Genomic DNA, 21,830 nt, shown 5'->3' with positions numbered 1-21,830 from the left:
TCCCATAGAGACACTCTGCAGTAGAGCTCCATTGGCTGACTACCGGAAGGCTGGTCCCTGTTGCCTGGCCTCACTAAGCCCCTTCTGCTGTTCTCTCATCACACTCTCATGCCACATGCGTCCGGACACATCTCGTCTGCTTCTGTTGATGATGCAATGAAGCCTGCATGTCGCCCTGTGCCTCTGCCCCTGCTGCTCCCTCAGCCAGAGACGTCCGTCCTTCGCAACCTTATCTCTTTTGGTGGCTCCGTGTCATAATTACCCGTCTACTTGTCTGTTCTCCGCCAGACAGGTGCAACCTGATATTTAGCATCTGCTGCAGGTGTGTACTTGTGGGGGGGGGGCTTGCTGCACGGGGTTTGAGTGACACATGGGAAATAGAATGGATGCGACCGACTCAGGAAGTGGGAGTGACTTCACGTTCAGCGACTGGATCCATCAGTGTCTTCCCACCACCTGCTGCCCACCTGGCTCTTTTCTCCTGCAAGAGAGAGGGCCATGTGTTGCTGGGGCAACTTCCTGCCACGAGGCAGTGGTCCCCCTCATGTATGCCAACACAGGCCTGATTGTGAGTGGGTGATATCAGACTTGAAGGTGTTCTGGACGTTAACACAATTACACCCAAAACAAACGAGTAAGAGAGTAACTGATTATTCCTAGAGCAAGTGGCCCCTCCTTATAAGTTCATACAGATATAAAGGGCTGAATAAATGAAGGCATTGGGGAGAAGCAGGAAGCTTGTACTCATCTGGCTGCCTGCTCCAGGCTTAGGAGTGGCCACCCCAGGAGCCTCCTCCCAAAGTATAAGGTTCGGACACCAGGGAGAGTGGCAGACTCTACCAACCTCCAGGCAGCCACTTTTGATATCAACAGGCACATGTTATGATAACAGTGTGTCCTTGGTATACTGTGACAATGATGGTTTCTTTGGGGTCCTCTTCCCAAAGCCTGTAACACCTGTCTTTTCATAGGCAGAACATCAGATAAAGATCATTAGTGAGCTGCCGTAGAAAATGCCCAATAGGACTCCTCAACACTCCATTAAGAAAGAAAGACAACTGGGCAGTGGTGGCACCTGCCTTTTATTCTAGCACCCAGGAGGCAGAGGCAGGCGGATCTCTGTAAGTTCAAAGCCAGCCTGGTCTACAAAGTGAGTCCAGGACAGCCAAGGTTACACAGAGAAACCCTGTCTCAAAAAAAACAAAACAAAACACCAACACCAACAAAAAAAAATCCCCCCAAAATAACAAAATAAAAAAAGCAAAGACATACTAGATGTGTTCTTATTAAAAAAGTTGTAGCTAGGTAGGCTCTGGAGGTGCTACTGATGGGCACTTGGCAAGCTGAGTGTCCTTAGAGATACCCAAGCTCTTCTGCCTCTTGTCTGTGAGATACAGACAGGTCAGTAAGCATCAGCTGTGTAGGAAGGAGCCAGAGGAACTGCTTAGGGCTGTGATATCAACACTTGGAAGGGTGAGGCAAGACAGTTGTTAGAAGTTCAAGACCCTATCTCAAAGAAAAATCCATCCTTATTCAAATTTAAGATTTTGATATTATTTGTTTGTGGTTTTTTTTTTTTTTTTTTGAGACAGGGTTTCTCTGTGTAGCTTTGGCTGTCTCGGAACTCACTCTGTAGACCAGGCTGGCCTCGAACTCACAGCGATCCGCCTGCTTCTGTCTCCCCAGGGCTGGGGTTAAAGGCGTGCCCCACCGCTGCCTGGCTAAGAGTTTGATATTCTTAACTTATAGTTCTACTTAGGTTTCTGCTAAATAGAAGTTTGTAAGATATATAAATCCTGTCCATAAACATAGCAAAATGTATTTTCTCTTTTTGACACAGGTCTCATTATGTCGACAAGGCTAGCCTTAAACTGGTCCACCTGCCTCTGCTTTCTGAGTGCTGGCATTAAAGGCGTGTGTCATCACACCTGGCCAGAACATATTCTTTTAATCACATTACCTTTAATATACCCTTCTTCGGTGGAATGGTTTTTTTTTTTTTTCGTCATTGTTTTGTTTGTGTTTCAAGACGGTTTCTCTGTGTAGCCTTGGCTGTCCTGGACTTACTTTGTAGACCAGGCTGGCCTCAAACTCACAGCAATCTGCATGCCTTTGCCTCCCGAGTGCTGGGATTATAGGTGTGTGCCACCATGCCTAGCTGGAAACCTTTTTTGATGTGTACATATTGAATAGATGCAAGCCTTGGTTTTTAATTTAATTTTATGTGTCTGTGTGTGCACATGTGTGCACGCCCATGCGTGTGTGCATGCGTATGTAAATGGAAATACATATGGAGGTCAGAGATCAACCCGTGGTGTTTTCATAGAGCACTGACCACTTTGTGTTTTGAAACAGGGTATCTCAATGTCCTGGATCTTGTCAAGTAAGCTAGATCCCTGCTGGTCAGCCAGCTCCAGGAATGCCCTTGTCTGCCTCCCAGCGTTGGAATTAATAGGAGGTGCTACCTTGCCTGGCTCTTACATGGATAACAAGGAATCAAACACAGGTCCTGGAGGTTTTATGATAAGCATTGTTTTCTTCTTCCTCTTCTTCTCCTCCTCCTTCTCTTCCTCCTCCTCCTTCTTTTTGGTTTTGGTTTTTTCAAGACAGGGTTTCTCTGTGTCACCTTGTCTGTCCTAGACTCACTATAGACCAGGCTGGCCTTGAACTCAGAGACCCAACCAACCGCCTGTACCTCCCGAGTGCTGGGATTAAAGGCGTGCGCCACCAGGCCTGGTTCACCTCTTGTTTTCTAATCTTTCAGATGTGCTGCTGCTCTTGGTAAGATGCATGGAGCATAGCTGGGCCTGACCGTGGTGCCTGTCCTCAGTGTAGCAAAGGTGGAAGCAAAGAGCTCTCCATACCGCTGAAGCGACTTGCAGCCTCCCACTCTCTTCTCATTTTACAGATGAGAAAGTGAGTCGAGACAGGGGACCATTGGCTTGTCACACGAGGAAGGTGGGGTTGCAATCCAGGCCTGCGGGGGTCCTGCTTTCTTTTCCCTAGTTTGTCAACATTAAGGGCCAGCCTCCCCTGCTCCAGGTCATTGCTGGAGCAAATAGTGCTCCAGCACCTGTTCCCAGTTTTTCACTTTCTCTTATTCCAGCCTCTTCCGGCAGAACTGCAGGCTGCTGAGTGCTTGTGATGGGCTGGGTAACCCATCTCAGCGTCCTTGCTTGTATCAGCTTCCAGCCCTCCTCAACGCGCATCCAGTTTTAAACGTCTGTTTCTGCTTCCCCCACTGTGAGCAAGCTTTCCCTGGAGGAAGCTCTGGGCAGCTGGGGGAGGGTGGGCATTTCAAGGGGAACTGCTTGGGGGCCTGCGCAGCTGCTCTGTCAGAATACAGGAAGCCCTTCCTGAGAGCTTCCCACGCCAGGGCAGTAACCGGCCCATCTGGTGCAGCGCAGGAAGAGAGAAGGCAAGTTGTGCTGTTTTGTTTTCTTGCAAGGGGTTTGACTGCAGCAGACTGCTCTTGGGGTGAGAGTGGGGGAGGGCTGAATGCAGCTGACTCCCCAGGGAGAAGAAAGCAGGAATGGGGACTCTGCAGTTGGGGGGGGGGTGGAGGGGAAAAAGCAGCCTTGAATTTTAGCCTTGCTACCTGACTCATTCTTTTTCTCTGGAGAGGCAGCTTTCACATCCAACAAATGGCAGAGTTAGTAACAGGTGGTGGCCCGGCAGGGTTATGAGGCTGTGATAGGATGGATGAGGAAGTCTTCCTGACACTGGTCTCCCATCTGGACAAGTCAGCCACACTGTGATGCCCTGTCATTACACTGACACACTAAACCTTCTGGCCTTTCCTAATAGCTCCTTTTCTTTCCCATAGCTACCCTTTTCTTTTTTTTTTTTTTTTTTTTTTTTTATTAAATAAATACTGTATATGTTCCATTTTTAAAGACGGAGACATTCTGTCTAAACTGATTCTTTCACCTGAGCTCTTAGGCACCCAAAGCTTGCCAAGAAGATACGGGCATACAACGCAGTGTTGCCTTGGCTGGGCTTTCTCATGCCTGAGTGTTTCCCTGTCTTCTTTGTATGATCTGCCTCTCCCTATTTTCATTTATTAAAAATAACCAAAGTTGCCCTCAAGACCATGACTTTTAGATGTCACCATAAACCTAGGAAGAGGAATAGCTATTGCTGTATAACAAACTACCTCAGCCTGGGGGCTGAAAAATAATTTGTATTTTTTAAAAAATGTATTTATTTATACAGTATTCTGCCCACATGTGTGTCAGAAGAGGGCACCAGATCTCACTGTAGATGGTTGTGAGATACCATGTGGTTGCTGGGAGTTGAACTCAGGGCCTTTGGAAAAACAGACAGTGCTCTTAACCTTGGAGGCACCTCTCCAGCCCAATAATTTGTATTTTATTTGCTCGCTGTGGTGCTTTGAAGGAAAATGGCCTCCAAACGCTCATTTATTTGAATGCTTAGTCCCCAGCTGATAGAACTGTTTGGGAAGGATTAGGAGGCATGGCCTTGTTAGAGACGTCACTGGGGATGGGCTTTGAGTTTTCAAATGACAGCGCCATTCCCAGTTAGCTCTCTCTCCTTCATGCTTGTGGATCAAGAGGTAAACTCCTGGCTACTGCGCCAGCATCTTGCTCCTTGGCATGATGGTCATGGATGCTAGTCCTTGGGAACTGGAAGCCCCATTCCCTTCTCTAAGTTGTCTTGGTCATGGTGTTTTGACAAAATAACTAAAACGCCATTTGGAGTTTTGGACTGGATTCAGCTGCATATTACTTCCCTGGTCTCTGAAAGCCCCATGTGGCTGCTACTGGCTGACCATCTGGCTGGGACCGGGTAGCTAGGCCTAGCCTCACTCACAAGCCTGATGGCTGGCAGCTGGTTGTTAGGGTCCCACAGGCTTGTTCAGGAGGCTAGCTGGGGCTCCTTTGGCAGGGTTAGGAATAAAGCTGCCTGGCATGTGATCTGTACCATGTGACCCATGATCATACTGGTCAAAGCAAATTGTGAGATCCTTTCAGATTCAAGGGGTAAAAACCAGATTCTGCCTCCTATTGGGAGGCCTGTCAAAGACTCAATGACCTTTTCTCGTGCACAACAGAATACTACATTTCCTCACAAAGACATTTATTTTTAATTTATTTATTTTTGGCTTTTCGAGACAGGGTTTCTCTGTGTAGCTCTGGCTGTTCTGGAACTCACTCTGTAGAGGAGGCTGGCCTCCAACTCACAGCGATCTGTCTGCCTCTGCCTCCTGAGTGCTGGTATTAAAGGCGTGCGCCACCACTGCCTGGCTCACAAAGACTTCTTTTTTTTCTTTTTTGGTTTTTTCGAGACAGGGTCTCTCTTGTGTAGCTTTGGCTGTCCTGGACTCCCTTTGTAGACCAGGCTGACCTCGAACTCACAGCGATCCGCCTGCCTCTGCCTCCCGAGTGCTGGGCTTAAAGGCGTGCGCCACCACCAGCCTAGCTGATGCAAACTCTTTTGCGCCATCACTCTTTTCCAGTCTCTCTTGGTCTTCTAACACTTTTAACAATAATCTCTCATTTCACATCATGCAAAGCTTCAATCACTCAACAAATATTTACTTCGTGTGGGGGACTGCTTAGTGAACAAGACAAAGTCCCTGTTGCATGAATCTAGAAGTCAAGAGTAGTGGACAATCCAGACACAGACAAGAGCCACGTGATGCTAGTGCGATCCAGACACAGACAAGAGCCACGTGATGCTAGTGCGAACAGAAGGGGCGTTGGAAACCACAGAGTAAGCGAGCGGGGGAGCTTGGGTAAGAGGATGGCATGGCAATGGGCGGCTCTCACTACATAGTCAGCAGACAGTACCGCAGTGACAACTAAGACAGGGGTGAGCAAAAAGTACAAGGGTCCCGAGCTGATGCAGAGACACAGTCAATCCCTTACAACTTTAAGTGCAGAAAATGCCAGAGGCTGAGTGTAGTGACATAACCTGTAATCCCAGCACCAGGGAGATGAGTGGAACGGTGTTCAAGGCCACCCTCAGCTACATAGATATTTTTAGTCTAGACTGGGCTACAGGAAACTGTGTCTTTAAAAAAAAAAAAAAGCCCTAAACATTGGGGCTAGAGAGAGAGTGCAGTGGTTAAGAGTACTTGTTGCTTTTGCAGAGGACCTGAATTCTGTTCCCAGCGCCAACATGGTGGCTCACAGTGATCCCTCTTCTGACCTCCACCTGAACCAGGAATGTGTGTGATACACATATATACATTCAAACAAAACTCTGATACACAATAAAATAAATTTAGGGAAAAAAATCCCTCAAACATAACCACTACTACTAGCCCACATCCAAGCTTAAGCCAGGGGGAAAAACAAAGGCACTGAAATATGGGAAAAATTCGACAGCCAAAACCGTTTTATTATACTTGACTCTGCTACGGACTAAATTACAGCTCCCGGGAATGTAATGGTTGGTGGCTCCGTGTTCACCTTTCACTGCCCATCCTGCTCGCTCATTGGCTTGTGGTGAAGACCAAAAGGACACCATTAAAAACGAAAGTTCCCCCGCTTCTGGTTTCGTTTCCTACCGCAAGAGTGCCAGTGATTTTTTTTTTTCTTCCCAGAGAACAAATCAGTCACCACTTCCTGCTTAAGACTCTTCTCCATAGGGTCCCTGCGCATAAAAACCAAACTCAACGAAGCTAGGCACAGTTCAGAAGGCCAGGGCCACTTCCTTAACCCAGGCTAAGGTGTCCCGCAGCCTCACGGTTCCTGGTAAGCACGGCGCAGGAACTGGTCCCTATCCCGGCAGGCAGCCTGGCACAGTGGCTCTCCAGTTTGCGTCCTCCTGTCCATCCAGGGTCCCAGGAAGGCTTTCCCAGTCTTAAGACCTACAGGGGACATGGAAAGGGGGCTGGAAATGTGAGTGACCCAAGGCACTCCTAAACAGTATTTCGGATCGCCTTCTGAGGTCCATTAAAATACTCTCTGCGCCTCAGTTTCCCCATCTACAGAAAGCCAGTGAACCTCTCTATAGGAGCGGTGAAGCCTGGAGAAGATTCAGGGCGGGCGTGTGGTCCGCTGAGGAGCTCCTGAGACCGAGTGGGACCCAGGCCTAATCCGCAGACCCTGCGGCGGCCACTGGGGCCACCTCGTCATCCCGGAACCGCGGACATCGCCACGCCCGCACAGCTGGGATATACACTTCGCCGGGAGCCGGGCGCGCCGGACTTCTCTGCGCAGGCGCGGGCCGCACACCGCGCAGGCGTAGAGCTCGGCGCCGAGGTGAGGCGTTGCGCGCCGCGAGGTGTGGGCGCGCGCTCCCAGCCACGGCGCACGCGCGGTCCCGCGCCGACTCAGCACGGCCCGAGGGCGCGAGCCCGCCGCCACCGCCACCGCTACCGCCGCCGGCCGGACCGCCGTGCGCCGGGCGTGCGCGTGGGAGAGAGCGCGGCCGCCGGTGCCGGCGCCGCCCCGCAGCCGTCTGCTCGCCTGTGCCTCGCGCGCCCGGAGACGGCCGGTGAGTGCGGGGTGCGGGGCGCGGAGGCGCGGAGGCGCGGGCTCAGGGCGTTGGGCAGCGCGGGCCGCGGGTGCGGGCTTCGGCGGACACGGCCCCCGCCGCGCCCCGGCCTCGCTCCCCGTCAGGCCGGGCCTCGAGGGCTGAGGAGGCCGCGCGCCGGGACGCGGGAGGCCGCGGGGTCCGGGACGGCGGGGCGGGCGCGGCGGGGACCCGGAGGCCTGAAAGCCGAAAAACAAAAGAGGTGGCAGGCGGAGTGCGGGGTGGCCGCGGGGTGGCCGGCGCGGGGCTTCCAGAGGGACCGCACGAACCCCGGAGTCATTGTGCTGTCCAAGTTCCCTCCGCCCCCACCCAGCCCCGCCACTGCGCGCTGCCCGTCCCTGCCGGTCCTCGCCGGCTGCTTTTTTTTGTGGCACCGCTCTGAAGAGCGAGGGTGTCTTCTGTGTGTGTGCACTTGTGTCATTTAATTGTAAGTTTTTTTTTTTTAAGAGAAATGCGCTGAGGAGAAAGTTTTTTTTTTTTTTTTGAAAGCCGTCTCAACAGTGTCTCATTCTTGCATAGTTAGACTGCAGCTGGCTGTTTGGCAACGGGAGTAAGATAATAGCAATACTGTACTGATTATGGGGACTGATTGAAATAGGTTCGAGCCGAAGGCACTGCAAGAGTTTGCGGGTCCAATTTTAAATCTTCACCAGCGCTGGCATTTCTATTTCGAATGGAAGCTTTACCTTGATTGTGATAATGCTATTACTGCTTGAAGTGAAATACACGCCTACCTCTGTGTGTTTATAACTCAAGGTATGAAAAGTCTTTCCTTTGAAAGACAGGTCTCTGAGTAGGGACGTGTTACAGAAGTGGTGTGGATGCAGACATTAAAAGATAGAATCCATGTAACATTAGCATTCTGCGTATTTTTGTGGAGGTACTCATGGAGTATTCAGACATGAACTTTTTTTTTTCTGGGGATCAAACCCAGGGCTTCCCACGTGGCTAGTGCTGGGCCATTAAGCCGCGCCCTCAGTCCTGACAGGAAACTTTAAGGACTAGGACGATGGGTCTCAGTATCATTTTAGGAATGGAGTTTTATATTTGTGGTTATCGTAGGTGAGCTGGGTCCCTGCCTCCTCTCTGGGCTCCTGAGCTTATAAAAAGGCTGTAATAGTACATTTTCCTACAAAGAATTTTATTAGGGACGTTATCGTATAATCCACAGCTTCCAGTACAGTACGGAATCATGCCAAAATGGTGCCTAGACAGGTAAGCCCTTTTGGCTCAAAATCCGTGATGTGGGGACTGTGGCAAGCTCCCTGGACTGATGGGAGCTACTGTTTTTTGAGGCTGGCAGCCCACTCAACTAGGAAGCGTTGGGGGTGGAGTTCCAGCTGTAGCAGTGAGTGAGAGTGGGAGGAGGTGGCAGCTAGCACGTGGGGGTATGTGAAGTAGTTGGGAGCTCTAATCCTGTTGTTGGGAATTACATAATTCCTCAGTCCTCAAAACCCTGTTCTGGGGCTGGTTAGATAACTCTTCCCACTAGGAAGTTTTAGAAATATCCAACAGACAGTTGTGGGGTGAGGAGTCAGCTTGTTGTGTGCCAAGCATGGAGGACTCCCAGCTGATTAGCACTACCCTCCCCACCCCTACCCCCCAAAGACAAGTATATTAAAGTTAGTTGCTTTAAAGAAATTGAGCCTGTGGAAGAAAGGATCTTATACTACACTGTATAATGTAATACAACTAATTTTGAAAACACTGAAATCACTGGGCTGTTAATTTGAATAAAAGAAGTAGGAACTTCAGGTTTGCTGTGGGTTCCTCCCCCCCCCATATGATGTCTTAATTTTGAGGAAATAATTTAAAATGTCTGAGTTATAAAAGATGAAGCTAGCCTTTAATCCCAGCGCTCCGGAGGCAGAGGCAGGCGGATCGATGTGAGTTTGAGGCCAGCCTGGTCTACAAAGGGAGTGCAGGACAGCCAGCGCTACACAGAGAAATCCTGTCTCGAAAAACAAAAATAAAAACAAAACAAAAAGATGAAGCTCAATGTGTTTATATAGTGTGCAAATCTTTTTAGTTTGGATTAGACATTTTCAGTTTAGGTGAATTTTCACCTAGATCACTTCTTGTTTTAAATTTAATCACATTAAAAGTTAAAAAGAAAATAGCATTTGTGTGAGTGGAGTGTGGTGGTGGTGGTGGTGGTGGTGTGTGTATAGGTTGGAGTGTGCCTCCGCGCAAGCATGGAGGTCAGAACTTTGTGTAGTCGCTCTTGACTTCTACTTTTATGTGAGTTCCAGAGATTGAGCCCAGGTTGTCAGATTTACTGTACATAAGTGCCGTTTCCTGTGAAGCCGTGTCAGCAGCCCACACCCACATGAAAGGTTTTGCTGTGTTAATATTTGAAGCGTTTGTTGTTGTTGATGGTGGTCACTACAGTTGGAGAAGCAGACTGGAGATGTGGCCCAGCGGTAGAGCGTGTTCATGAAGTTCTGGGTTTGAGCTCTAGCACTGCAGAGAACAAAATAATTGGACAATTTTGGTTTCTGTGGACTGGACTTTGCTTGAAAGTTTGGAGTCTATCATTTTGAGTATGTAGTTTCATTACCATTTCCTCTACTAAGATTCCTTAAATAATCAGCAATAATTTGCTATTGGAATCGTTTTCTGATGCTTTTAGAATTATTTAAGAAGCAAGAAGTGTAAAAGGTGGGTAAAGTTAGTGGCTGTGTGTGTGGGGTGGTAGTAATGCAGTCCGGGGTGCTTAAGAGTGCAGCCCTTAGGTTCTTCCCAGTCCCCTGAGATTCATTGGTCTCACTAGACTACATTGCGAAGATGCATAAGATACGTTTGACCACTTGCTCTGAACTGCATTAATAGTGGATATTTGAGCCTTTTTTGCTTTGTATCTTTACATAAGTTTGGCAAAAGTTTATTTTATTGTATGATTATGGAGGAAAACCAGCCTAATGGAGAAGAAATGAAGTTTATATATCCCATTTTCTAGTACTAATTTCTAGGAATTGTGTTAGATTGTATTCAAAACTCTTTAGAGGAATTCTGATTATAAAGCCCTTAATCTATAATATTTTAAACATTTTATTTTTACTGGGTTCTAGTATGAAAATATAATTCAGAGAAATCTTTATGGTTCAGCTTTCAGTCTAACTGGAGTTTAGTGGATGCTGTTGTGTCTAATACGCATAGACAATCTTGGAGGTGAGAAATAGTTTGTGGTGCTGGAGCTGGAGGTCTGGAGAGCATCACTAACAGTGTTGGCCAGAGTTTATGGACATGAAGATGTTTCCTTACCAGTCTTAAAGTTAATTAAAGTAGTTCTATGCAGAACTTACTGATGTATATTTCCTCTTGCTGGAAAATGCCTGGAGTCTTCTTACACAAGGGAGTGGTGTTATCACAGCCTCTGTGTGTTCACTGCCATCATGTGAAACCCCGGGAGGAAGGAGACTCAGATTTGTTGCCCTTCCCTTCCCAGCCCTGAATGGGGGTTTTGCATCAATTTTCTGTTCTGATGAGACCCATTGGGCTGCAGCTGCTGATCACCCTCAGTGTATTCAGAAGACCAGGAGGCTGCAGTTAGAGTAACTTGCTGGGTTGCTTGGCCTGTATGGCCTCCAGAACTCAGAGGGGAACTGTGGCCTGGCCACCCAGGGCCTGTGGGACTGGATACAGCTTAACTGGTCTTCACAATGTGAGTGATGGCTTCTGAGAAGTCTAGATAACTAGATTTTTCTCTTGACACTTTTAGGGGACTTTCAGTACAGTATAGGTTAACCATTGACTGTATCAAAGTTTTGGGTGTTTGGAGTAAAGAATTAGTTAAATGCAAATACATTAAGAGTGGCGCAGTGATTGATGACACTTACTTATTTAGTAACCGACATAGCCTCAAGGCTTTTTGTGGGTGATTTTTCTCGGGTTATTGGGTGCATGGGGGAACAGCTTATGGGAAGTAAAGAAAAACTGTGTTTCTCTCAGAGGCATGAGTCCCTGTGTAGTAACCCCTGGAAATTATCTTTTTTTTTTCTTTCTGTTTTTGTTTTGTTTTGTTTTTGAGGGTTTCTCTGTGTTAGCCTTGGTTGTTTTTTTTGTTTTGTTTTGTTTTGTTTTGTTTTAGGAGATAGAGTTACCTTGGCTGTCTGGAACTTGCTGTGTAGACCCTCTCCCCATCTCCTCCCCCACTGCACATCTTCCCCTCCTCCCGTCTATGTAGCCCAGGATGTTATAAAACTCACTTTGTAGACCAGGCGGGCCTCGAACTCAAACTCAAGAGATCCACCTCCCTCTGCCTCCTGAGTGCTGGGATTAAAGGTGTGCCCCACCACTACCTAGCTGGAAATGATATAATTTCTAATACACCGTATCCCTATAGAGCAGTGGTTCTGAACGTTTTTAGTGCTGCAACCATTTAATACAGTTCCTCATGCTGTGGTGACCCTCCAACCATAAAATTATTTTGTTGTTACGTCATAACTAATTTTGCTGTTGTGATTGTAGTATAAATATTTGGTATGCAGCATATTTGATATCTGGCCCCCAAAGGGTCTCGACCTACAGGTTGAGGACCACTGGGGTAAAGGTGTCAGAAGTGAATTTATTAAAACAAATCTGGAATTTTCCATCCTGTTTTTAAGACTTATTCTCTGTTCCATTATTTGGGACCACTGGACCAAAACCAAGCCTCAGAAGTTCTGCTTGTTGGTTGCCTGTGTCTGGGGTCACTTTTCTGCCACAGGTCCCCCCTGTGTAGCCTTGGCTGTCCTGGACTCTCTTTGTAGACCAGGCTGGCCTCAAACTCAAATCGATCCGCCTGCCTCTGCCTCCCGAGTGCTGGGATTAAAGGCCTGCGCCACCACGCCACTTGGCTCGCCATAGTTTTTGTTAAAATTCCTGTCATTGTGTCTTGAACCATGCTGTGACTGTAGGTGCTTGCAGTTTCTACTTTTACTTGACCAGAGTGCTGTATGATCATATTTCTGAGCAATTTTTTTGTTTTCTGTGTTATTAGAGGATTCAGTGTTTTCTAGGAGGACAGAAGCTCCCTTTTCTTTCCTTTTGCACCTCCAATGACTCACATAATCTTTCTGAATGGCTGGAAGAACCTAGGTGTATTAATTATTGTAGAATTGGGTCACTCAGGCTACTGGGATCAGGAAAAATGCTGCTCTGTCATTTGATAGTTTTGAAAGTTTTTTCATAGAAACTGGTTTTATAGGAATTAGTCTTATATATTAGGATTCAGCTCATGTTTGAAGGAAGCAGTTGTTCAAAGTGATGCAGAATGAGAGGGATTTAGAAAGAATTTATGCTGAGAGTGTAGGTCAGTGATAAAGCACTTTCCTAGTGTGTGCAAGGCCCTGGGTTCAATCCCTAGCACTTCAAAAAATAAGCGAAAAAATAAAAGGACCTGTGGTGCCAGAAGCTCTAGGATAGTCTGTGTTCAACATCCTGCTTCCCTTGATGCTTTTACAAGGGCTTGATACATCCTAAAGCCATGTAAAGGAACGTGGCAGTTACACATTGTACAAGTGTGCTGCGACCTTGCTTAGTCTTTCAGTCTGTGGATACTGTCCAAGTGCAGTGTTTTGAGTTGCAGGAGACAGTGTCCTCCCAGGTAAGGGAAACCAGCATTTGGATCCAGAATCTGTTCCTGAGATTTTGTTTGTTTTTTCTCAGTAGGTGCCTCCCTCAGCCTTGCTGTACCATAAAAAGGAAACTCACAGGTGCGCACTCCCGCCCCGCTAGGCCTTCCACTGTTTTCAAGTGGTGACAGCTGGAAGCGTTACCTTTACCTAGAATCTTGTCAGACTATGAAGTAGCCTGTAGCTACTCCGTCTTGCTGTCTGGGAGCTCATGTGGACACTAAGATGGAGAACCGCCGCTGGAGCAGTTTGAAATGCAGGGGGTGGGGGAGTACTGTATTTATCGGTGTATAACCTTTTAACCTTGAAAAATCCATGCCAAAGTGGGGAGGGGCTGCAAATAGACATGCCTGAGTCTGCTGCACAGGGCACGCATGGGAGAGAGGTGGTGTTACATGGTGAGTATATTACACACACACTCTCTCTCTCTCTCTCTCTCTCTCTCTCTCTCTCTCTCTTTCTCTCTCTGTACACACACACTTTTTTTTATGCCGGAAAATACAGTAATTTGAGATGTGTATGTTTATAAGTTTGTTTTCATTTTAAGAGTCTTGACTGTTTTTAAGATATTTCAGAATCTTAAGAACACGTCTCAACTATTTTTTTATTTTTTTATGCTGAAACCACTTAAGTCTGCTTTTAGTTTGGAATTTAAATGAACATAGAAAGAGCAGTTTGTGTGGTTCTTGGGTGTGTGGCTTTTGGCAAATAAGATAGAGTGTACATTGTGGTGCTTAAGGCAAAATTAAGTTCCCTGGTGGCTTTGTTTTGGTCCAGAAGTTGGCTAGAATTTACTAGAGTCAGTGTGGTTGCCAAGCTTTTGGGTGACTAATGAAGCAGTATTGTATAAATTGATTTTAGGCCTAGCATTGAATTCATATGTAAGTTTAATTCATTCATCCATCCTTCCACCCTGCTTCTCCCCTCTTTCCACTGACCATTCTCTCCGCCCCTCATCCCTTTTCTTCCTCTATGTGACCTGTCTTCCCCTTCTCAGTGCTGAGGTACATTTGGTTTAGTACATTTTCTTTGCCTTTCCCCCCTCCCCCCACCTCACTTTTTTTTTGTTAAAGATGAAAGGCTAAATGAAAGGTAAAGAAAATGCAAAGTCGAAAATAAATAGTTTGCCTTTATCTGTATGCCCTATGTAGAATTAAATACATCTATGGAAGGGATTGTTGCACGTTCAGTGGCAGGGCCTCTGTTCTTCTTCTGTATTTAGTCCTCCAGAGCTTCCTCATGCTAATGTGGTGGTGGTTGGGAAAAGATACGGGGCAAGGGTCTTTGTCAGTGTGTTGGTACTTGGGGAGTAAAGATAAAGAGAGCTCCTGGAGAAAAATTTAAAAGACCGTGTGTGTGTGTGTGTGTGTGTGTGTGTGTGTGTGTGTGTGTGTGTGTGTGTGTGTGTGTGTAGGGAGTCTATCAGAAGAACTAGAGGACTTTGTGGGGCTTTGTTCTCAGTGACTCTTTAGAATATCAAGGTGGTTGCAGAGGTAGAGAAGGACCAGAGATAAACGGAGGAAATTGCCATGCAATCCCAAGTTCAAATTGGGTAAGATGTGAAATACCTGCCCCTCTCCCTCATCACTCTGAAAGCAAAAATAACACAAATCAGCAAGAAAAACACATGTGGAACAGCCTCTTTCTGTCTAACTAGATTCAGTGAAGTTGAACAGTCGGTAGTAGCCAGTGGCCCCTGTGAATATCCTCAGAATGCTTGGTCCAGTCATGAAAGATGTGGTGAAAACATTTTCTGTGTGTTGATTTGTGTTCTAGATTCATTGCCCCTGATGTTCCTGCATTTCAATATACTGCTCAGCAGAGCTGTGTAGTGCTTTGGCTGGCAGAAAATCCATACCACCCACTTTGTGGGGCCATGGGAGAATAGCGTAGTGGAGAGGAAGAATGGGGAGATAGGAGAGAGAAAGGGCATGTGTAGGTATTAGTGCCTGTGTACAGATTGGCTGATGCATCTCCAGTTAACTTTCTTAGGCAGAAACTCTTCAGAGGCAGTGAAAAGCACAAACTTCTGACATGAAAACCAAAGACCTTTGATAACTGGTTTAGTATCCCCTGTTGCTTGGTAGTAAGGGTTGTTAGGGATGTGTTGGAGACCCTTTGTAACACACAGGCATCTCCAATTTTGGGATTATTCTCCAGTTAAGAACTGAGAACACAACAGAAGCACTCCTTACTGTCCCTTCTGTTCTTGATGGGCACTGCACTTTTCCATTCCAAGGAACTTGGAACACTTCTGATTGCCTTGTTGTCCTTTACTCTGAAGAAGGGTTCAGAAAGCCAGGCTGTGGTTTAGACTGTGTAAAAATGTAATGAAGGAGCAGACTGAGAACAGAAGAAAATCTGGGCTGCATCCTGGGGAGCCCAGGGAGTGAGTGGCTGTTGTCCCTGGTCTACCTTCAGGTTTGGGACCTCAGCAAGCAGAGAGTAGGAGGCTCTGTACAAGGATATGCATTTGAATTGGAGAAACACCTCAAGATAGCATGTACAGGTGCTGATTTAGATTTTTTTTTTCCCTCCAAGAGTTTCTCTGCATAGCCTTAGCTGTCCTGGACTCGCTTTGTGGACCAGGCTGGCCTCAAATTTACAGAATTCTGCCTCCCTGAATGCAGCTATTACAGGTGTGTGCCACCTAGCCTGGCCTTCTTATTTTTTTATTTTTTAAATATACATTGGTGTTCTCCTTCATGTGTATCTGTGTGAGGGTGTCAGATCCCCTGGAACTGGACTTACAGACAGTTGTAAGCAGAAATGTGGGTGCTGGGAATTGAATTTGGGTCCTTTGGAAGAGTAGCCACTGCTCTTAACCACTGAACCATCTCTCCAGCCCAGGATTTTCAAATTTTAACGTGCATTTACATATATCTCTTTGAGATCTTGTTTCATTTGAGTCTCCAAATCAACCTGTTTGTGGAAGTCTCTGGCTTCTGTTTTGCTTTTGTTTCTGTGTCTTCTATGGTCTTTATTGCAGTAGTAGAAACATAGCTAGGAGAGTGCCAGAGCTGTTGGCTTGTGGGACCACCTTGTGAATAGCAAGGTTGCTGTTGAAGGGAAGGGTGTTGAAGGAAATCTGTTTGGAAGTGGAATAACCATTGGGGGTGTTTTGGTATAGGGCTCAGTCTTGGGGCCCTTGATCTTGGGTTCTGTTATTAGTTTTTCTTATTTGCATTTTCTTGTTAGTTAAATGGGCCAAATAATAGAGCCCTAGGCTATTTGTTGAGAGAATTAAATGATACAGTCTGTGTCATACTCTAGGATGGTGCTGTGCTTAGCTTAATTAAACGCTTCTCAAAAGATAACAGCTATTAAAAGTAATTGTTTACATGTAAAAGTTTGCCAGTTTATCAAAGTATTCAATCATTTGTACATCTTTGCTCAGCCTGTTAAATTGTAGCTCAAAGAGAGCGGGATATTTGCATTGTTCTAGGCTAAAACCAACACTTCCCCATACCTCACAAAGACCCCAGAATATTTTAACATATTTTCTGTGGTTTCATCATCTTCAGCCATCATCCCTATTTATTGTTTAATATTGCTGGCTCTCTGTGTTGCTTTGGGAGCATATATGCTGTAACATTGGTGTTCCTGTTGAAATGAGACACAATAATTCATGACACCTTTGTATAGAAAGGAGAGGGAAAGAATTGAACTACCGGGTACCCAAGGTCTTAATGACCCAGCACTGTAATTAAGGCAGTGGGTCCCTAAAAAGACTTGGAGCTTTTTTTGTTTTGGTTTTTTGAGACTTTGTAGACCAGGCTGGCCTCGAATTCACAGAATTCACCAGCCTCTGCCTCCCTAATGCTGAGATTAAAGTGCTGGGATTTACAATGCAAGGCCAGGCATGGTGGCACACCCCTTTAGTCCTAGCACTTGGGAGGCAGAGGCAGGTGGATCACTGTGAGTTCAGGGACAGCCAAGTCTACACAGAGAGACCCTGTCTCACGAAAACAAATCAAAAGAGAAAGAGAGAGAGAGAGAGAGAGAAAGAGAGAGAGAGAGAGAGAGAGAGAGCGCTGCCCCTATTGTATTAGCTGTACAAAATTTGTAGTTTCGTTGTTTAAAAGATTTCTTTTTTTCTGTATTCTGAGACAGTTTCTCTGTGTAGCCTTGGCTCTGGCTTTGTAGACTAGGCTGGCTTTGAACTCATAGAGATCCTCCAGCCTCTGCCTCCCGAGTGCATGGATTAAAGGATTTCTAAAATGCCCCTCTCACTTTTTCTAGTAAAGTCCTAGAGCTGTTCTAAGGTATAGTGGGTAGGAGTATAAAGCGATGGTAAACTGTGGGTCAGGAGGGCATTGATATGCTTCTACTTTAAGTGAAGGTTATAGCCCTGGTTCAGATCTTCAGATAACTAATTGCAAGATTACGATTGGGCAAGAAGTAAGGTCCCATATGCTCAGGCTGTAAGCACGGTTCACTGCCATTGAAACACTCTTGAGGGCTGGAGAGATGGCTCAGCGGTTAAGAGCACTGGCTATTCTTCCAAAGTTCCTGCGTTCAATTCCCAGCAACCACATGGTGGCTCACAACCATCTACAACCAGACCTGGTACCTTTGTCTGGTGTGCAGGCACACATTAATCCCAGCACTTGGGAGGCAAAGGCAGGTGGATCTCTATGCATTCAAACCAGCTCGGTCTATATGCTGAGTTCCAGGTCAGTCAGGGCTACATAGCCATACCCTGTCTCAAATTTAGAAGTCAAAAATACAGACACCACTGCCAAAGCCCAGATTTAATTCACAGCACCCACATATTCGCTGTAATTGTCAGTAACTTCAGTTCCAAGGGATCTGATGCCCTCTTCTGGTTTTCTCAGGCACGAAGCACTTATGTGTAGCATATACATATATGCGGGCTAAACATTTATATACATAAAATAACTATTTTTGTTGTTTTGCTTTTTTGAGATGAGGCCTCACTATATAAATCAGGCTGGCCTTCAACCAGAGATTAACCTGCCTCTGCCTCTTGAATGCTAGGATTAAAGGCATCTGCCACCAAACCTGGTCCTAAAAATAAATCTTTTTTTTTTTTTAAGAAAGCTTTGAGAACTCAGAGAAAGGAAGATGTGTTAGCTTAAGTTCCCAGGTATGCTGAAGGTTAGTAGACTGCCTGTACGAAGGCCACACAATATTTCAGGCTTTTCAGACTATAGACTACTGCCTGCCTCACAAGTGCCTTGTAGTGCAGAAGGGTGCAAGGAAAATAATGAGCTGACTGTGAGCAACCAGACTTTATTCCTGAACTCTGAAATGTAAATTTCATGTAGTTTTCACATGAATAGCACATGTTTATCGTTCCTTTAGCCTTGTAAAATCTAATAACCCATGGGTAGTATAGAGTCAAGGCTGGCCAGATTGGTCTGCAGGTAGTGGTGTGCTGCTGTGGAATAGATAGCAACCCATGTGCACAACCACTTGTTGTTTTTAGTAATAGAGTTTCTCTTACATTTTTATCTGCTCCTGAAAATATGTGTGATTTTTCTGGCTGAAGCTGAGGTGTTAATATGCACTGTTGGCTTTTGGATTCTCTTCTACCTGCACTGGAGCTCAAAAGTTGATTCCCTCACCTGGCATTGTGTCAGCTTAGCTGGCATGTGAGGGTCATGCTGTGGATGCAGCTGCTTGCCTTTCAGTGGCATTTGTTAATTAAGCTGTTCAATCTTTGTTGATTTCTCAAGGACTGACTTACAAAACAAAAGTAAAATATGTAGTTTGTAGTTATTTTAGAGCTATAACTTAGTGGTACGCATTGTATTCCTCCCCATAAGAAGTAACATTAACTTGAAAAATTTGTTGAGTAATGCATTAGAAGTTGAGTCTTACCCAACTCCCATGGATTGGAGACATAGTATGAGAGAGGGGCCAGGAGAGGGGATTGTAGACAAGCAGATCTGTAACAATGTGATGATTAATTTATTTGTCAATTTAATACAGTCCAAAGTCTCAGCAAGAGATGGTCTAAATCAGGTTGGCTTGTGGAGATGTCTGCAGGAATTGTCTTGGTTGTTAATCAGTGTGGGAAGACCCATCCCATTGTGGGTGGCACCATTGCCTGGTTTAAGTCATGGTCTGTGTTAAGAGTTGGATCGCTGTGAGTTCGAGGCCAGCCTGGTCTACAAAGTGAGTCCAGGACAACCAAGACTATACAGAGAAACCATATCTCAAAAAACAAAAAAGAGTAGAGAAAATAAGCTAAGCAGTAAGCATGCACACATTCTCTCTTTCTGCTCTTGTCTTTGAATATGACTAGCTATTTCAAGTCCTGCTTTGACTTCCTGACTTTAGGAGAGACTGTAACCGGGAAATGTCAGCTGAATAAACCCTTTCTCCCCTCAGTTTCTTTTTGTCAGCACTTTCTATCACAGCAGCAGAAGTGCAACTAGGTCCAACAGGAGAAGCATTTCTCATCTTTGTTTCTCCCTTTCATTTCTTTTTCTGAGACAGGGTTTCCTTGTATAGCCTTGACTGTTCTGCTCTCACTTTGTAGACCAAGCTGGCCTTGAATTCACGGTGATCCGCCTACCTCTGCCTCCCAAGTCCTGGGATTAAAGGCCTGTGCCACCACTGCTCAGCTTTCTTTTCAACGTATATAGGAAAGCTGAGTGGCAGCTGCAGGGGTCCTGCTGACCTGGGCTTTGAAAAAAGTCTTTGCAATTACTGTGGCATGCAGTTGGAGACCCCATGACTATAACCTCATTTCTCATTTTATTGAGACAAGATCTGACTCTGTAGCTTAAGCTGGCCTCAAAATATGTAGTTGAGGCTGGTTTTGAACTCCTGATTTTATTTCTTCCACCTCCAAAGTACAGAGGTGACACATGTTAGCCATCACTCTTGGCCAGAAAAAGTGTTTCTGAGAACTATAGACCCGAATTTAAATATTAAGTTTAATCTATCTCCCTCTCTTTCTCTCCAGACCTCTACCGTCCCCAGCAACACACACACACACACACACACACACACACACACACACACACACTTTCAGGGTTTCTTTATGTAGTGCTAACTGTCCTGGAATTGGAAGTCATTCTGTAGACCAATGCCCTTGAACTCAGAGATCCACTTGCCCCTGCCTGCTGAGTGCTGGGATTAAAGGGGCTATGTTTAAAAACTCTTGGCCTGGAGCCTGGTTTTGGGTAAGTTAATTTGGTTTCTGTTCATCTCAGGGCCTATTCTGGACAGTATTTATAGTGCCACCTTTGAAGTTCCTATGTAGTTACTGTATGAAATATGTACATAAAGTTACTGTCTTTCCCACACTCAGTATTTCACTGCTGAAGATTCATTCCTCTCTCCTGTTGTTTTGCCAGCTTGTTGGTGAGGTGGTTCATTAGTTGATTCCTTTAGAGAATGTTTGATAAACGCAGTTTTGTGCCTGGAACAGGAGTCGTCTTAAAAGTGTGTCTGTGAGGAGTCCAGCACAACTTAGTAGCCAGTGTGTAATGCTTTGTGTGTGATGTGTGCAGTGGCCTTGTCTCAGCAGTGTGCTCAGAGAACCTATAGATGGTGCCTAAGTTCAAGGCTTGGCAGACACTCAGTCTTTGAAGGTAGGTATAGCCTACCACACATTTTTCTTTCTTTTCTTTTCTTTTCTTTTCTTTTCTTTTCTTTTCTTTTCTTTTCTTTTCTTTTCTTTTCTTTTCTTTTCTTTTCTTTTCTTTTCTTTTCTTTTCTCCAGACAGGGAACTGCCTCTGCCTCCCGAGTGCTGGGATTAAAGGTGTGCACCACTAAGCCGGGCTCCATTTCTTAAAAAACAAAAACAAAACAAAAAGCCACACAACCGACAGACAGACAAACAAACAAAAAACCCTTTAAACGGAAAAATGCTTAGCCCAGGAACCATACAGAAACTAACTAGGCTGTAGGGGAAATTAGTCTCCTTAAGAGGGGAGTTGGAAGCTATGTGTGGTGGTCCACACCTTTAATCCCAGCACTCAGGAGGCAGAGGCAGGTGGATCACTGAATTCGAGGCCAGCCTGGTCTACAAAGTGAGTCTAGGACAGCCAAGGCTATACAGAGAAACCCTGTCTTAAACCCCTCCCCCCAAAAAGGGGGGGACTGGACAGATGGGTCAGTGGTTAAGAGCACTGCTGTTCATCTAAAGGTCCTGAGTTCAATTCCCAGCAACCACATGGTGGCTCACAACCATCTATAATGAGATCTGATGCTTTCTTTCTTTCTTTCTTTCTTTCTTCCCTCCTTTCTTTCTTTCTTTCTTTCTTTCTTATTTGTTTATTTATTTATTTAATGTGTATGAGTACACACCAGAAGAGGGCATTGGATCCTATTACAGATGGTTGTGAGCCACCATGTGGTTGCTGGGAATTGAACCCAGGACCTTTGAAAGAGCAGCCAGTGCTCTTAACCTCTGAGCCATTTTTCCAGCCCCTGGTGCCTTCTTCTATTTGGTGTTCTCTGTTCTGTCATTCAGGCATACATGTGATAGAGTGCTTATATACACTGGGGGAAAAAAAAGAGCGCTGGTGGTTCTTCCAAAGGTCCTTTAAGTTCAATTCCCAGCAACCACATGGTGATTCACAACCATCTGTAATGAGATCTGGTGCCCTCTTCTGGCCTACTGGCTCACATGCAGGCAGATACTGTATAAATAATAAATAAATAAATCTTAAAAAGAAGGGGGTGGGGAATTGGGAAAGGCATGAAGGTGGGGGAGACTGGGTGTT

General features: G+C 45.8%; 1 protein-coding gene and 1 long non-coding RNA gene across 15 annotated transcripts in view; one reads left to right on the top strand and one right to left on the bottom strand.

Moving 5' to 3' along the window:
- Window positions 1–6,345: 6,345 nt before the first annotated feature.
- On the bottom strand, window positions 6,346–7,191 carry LOC311609729. Its single transcript, XR_014783482.1, has 2 exons — window positions 6,975–7,191; window positions 6,346–6,838 (listed from the first exon to the last, which is right to left on the bottom strand). It is a non-coding gene; the product is annotated as an uncharacterized lncRNA (long non-coding RNA).
- Window positions 7,192–7,277: 86 nt separating this feature from the next.
- Window positions 7,278–21,830, top strand: part of PTK2 (protein tyrosine kinase 2) — a gene marked incomplete at its 3' end in the record, with an annotated part of 207,235 nt that continues 192,682 nt past the window's right edge. For 13 of the 14 annotated variants that reach the window (XM_084803036.1, XM_084803034.1, XM_084803035.1 and 10 more), the window contains exon 1: window positions 7,329–7,467. Of the gene's footprint in view, window positions 7,468–21,830 lie in introns of all 14 variants that reach the window. The other variant, XM_084803037.1, reaches the window with a different exon arrangement.

Source organism: Acomys minous (assembly GCF_964271855.1).
Source record: "Acomys minous genome assembly, chromosome: 12".
Lineage (NCBI taxonomy): Eukaryota > Metazoa > Chordata > Mammalia > Rodentia > Muridae > Acomys > Acomys minous.
Note: the sequence above shows the minus strand (reverse complement) of the source record. Positions and strands in the feature narration are given on the sequence as shown.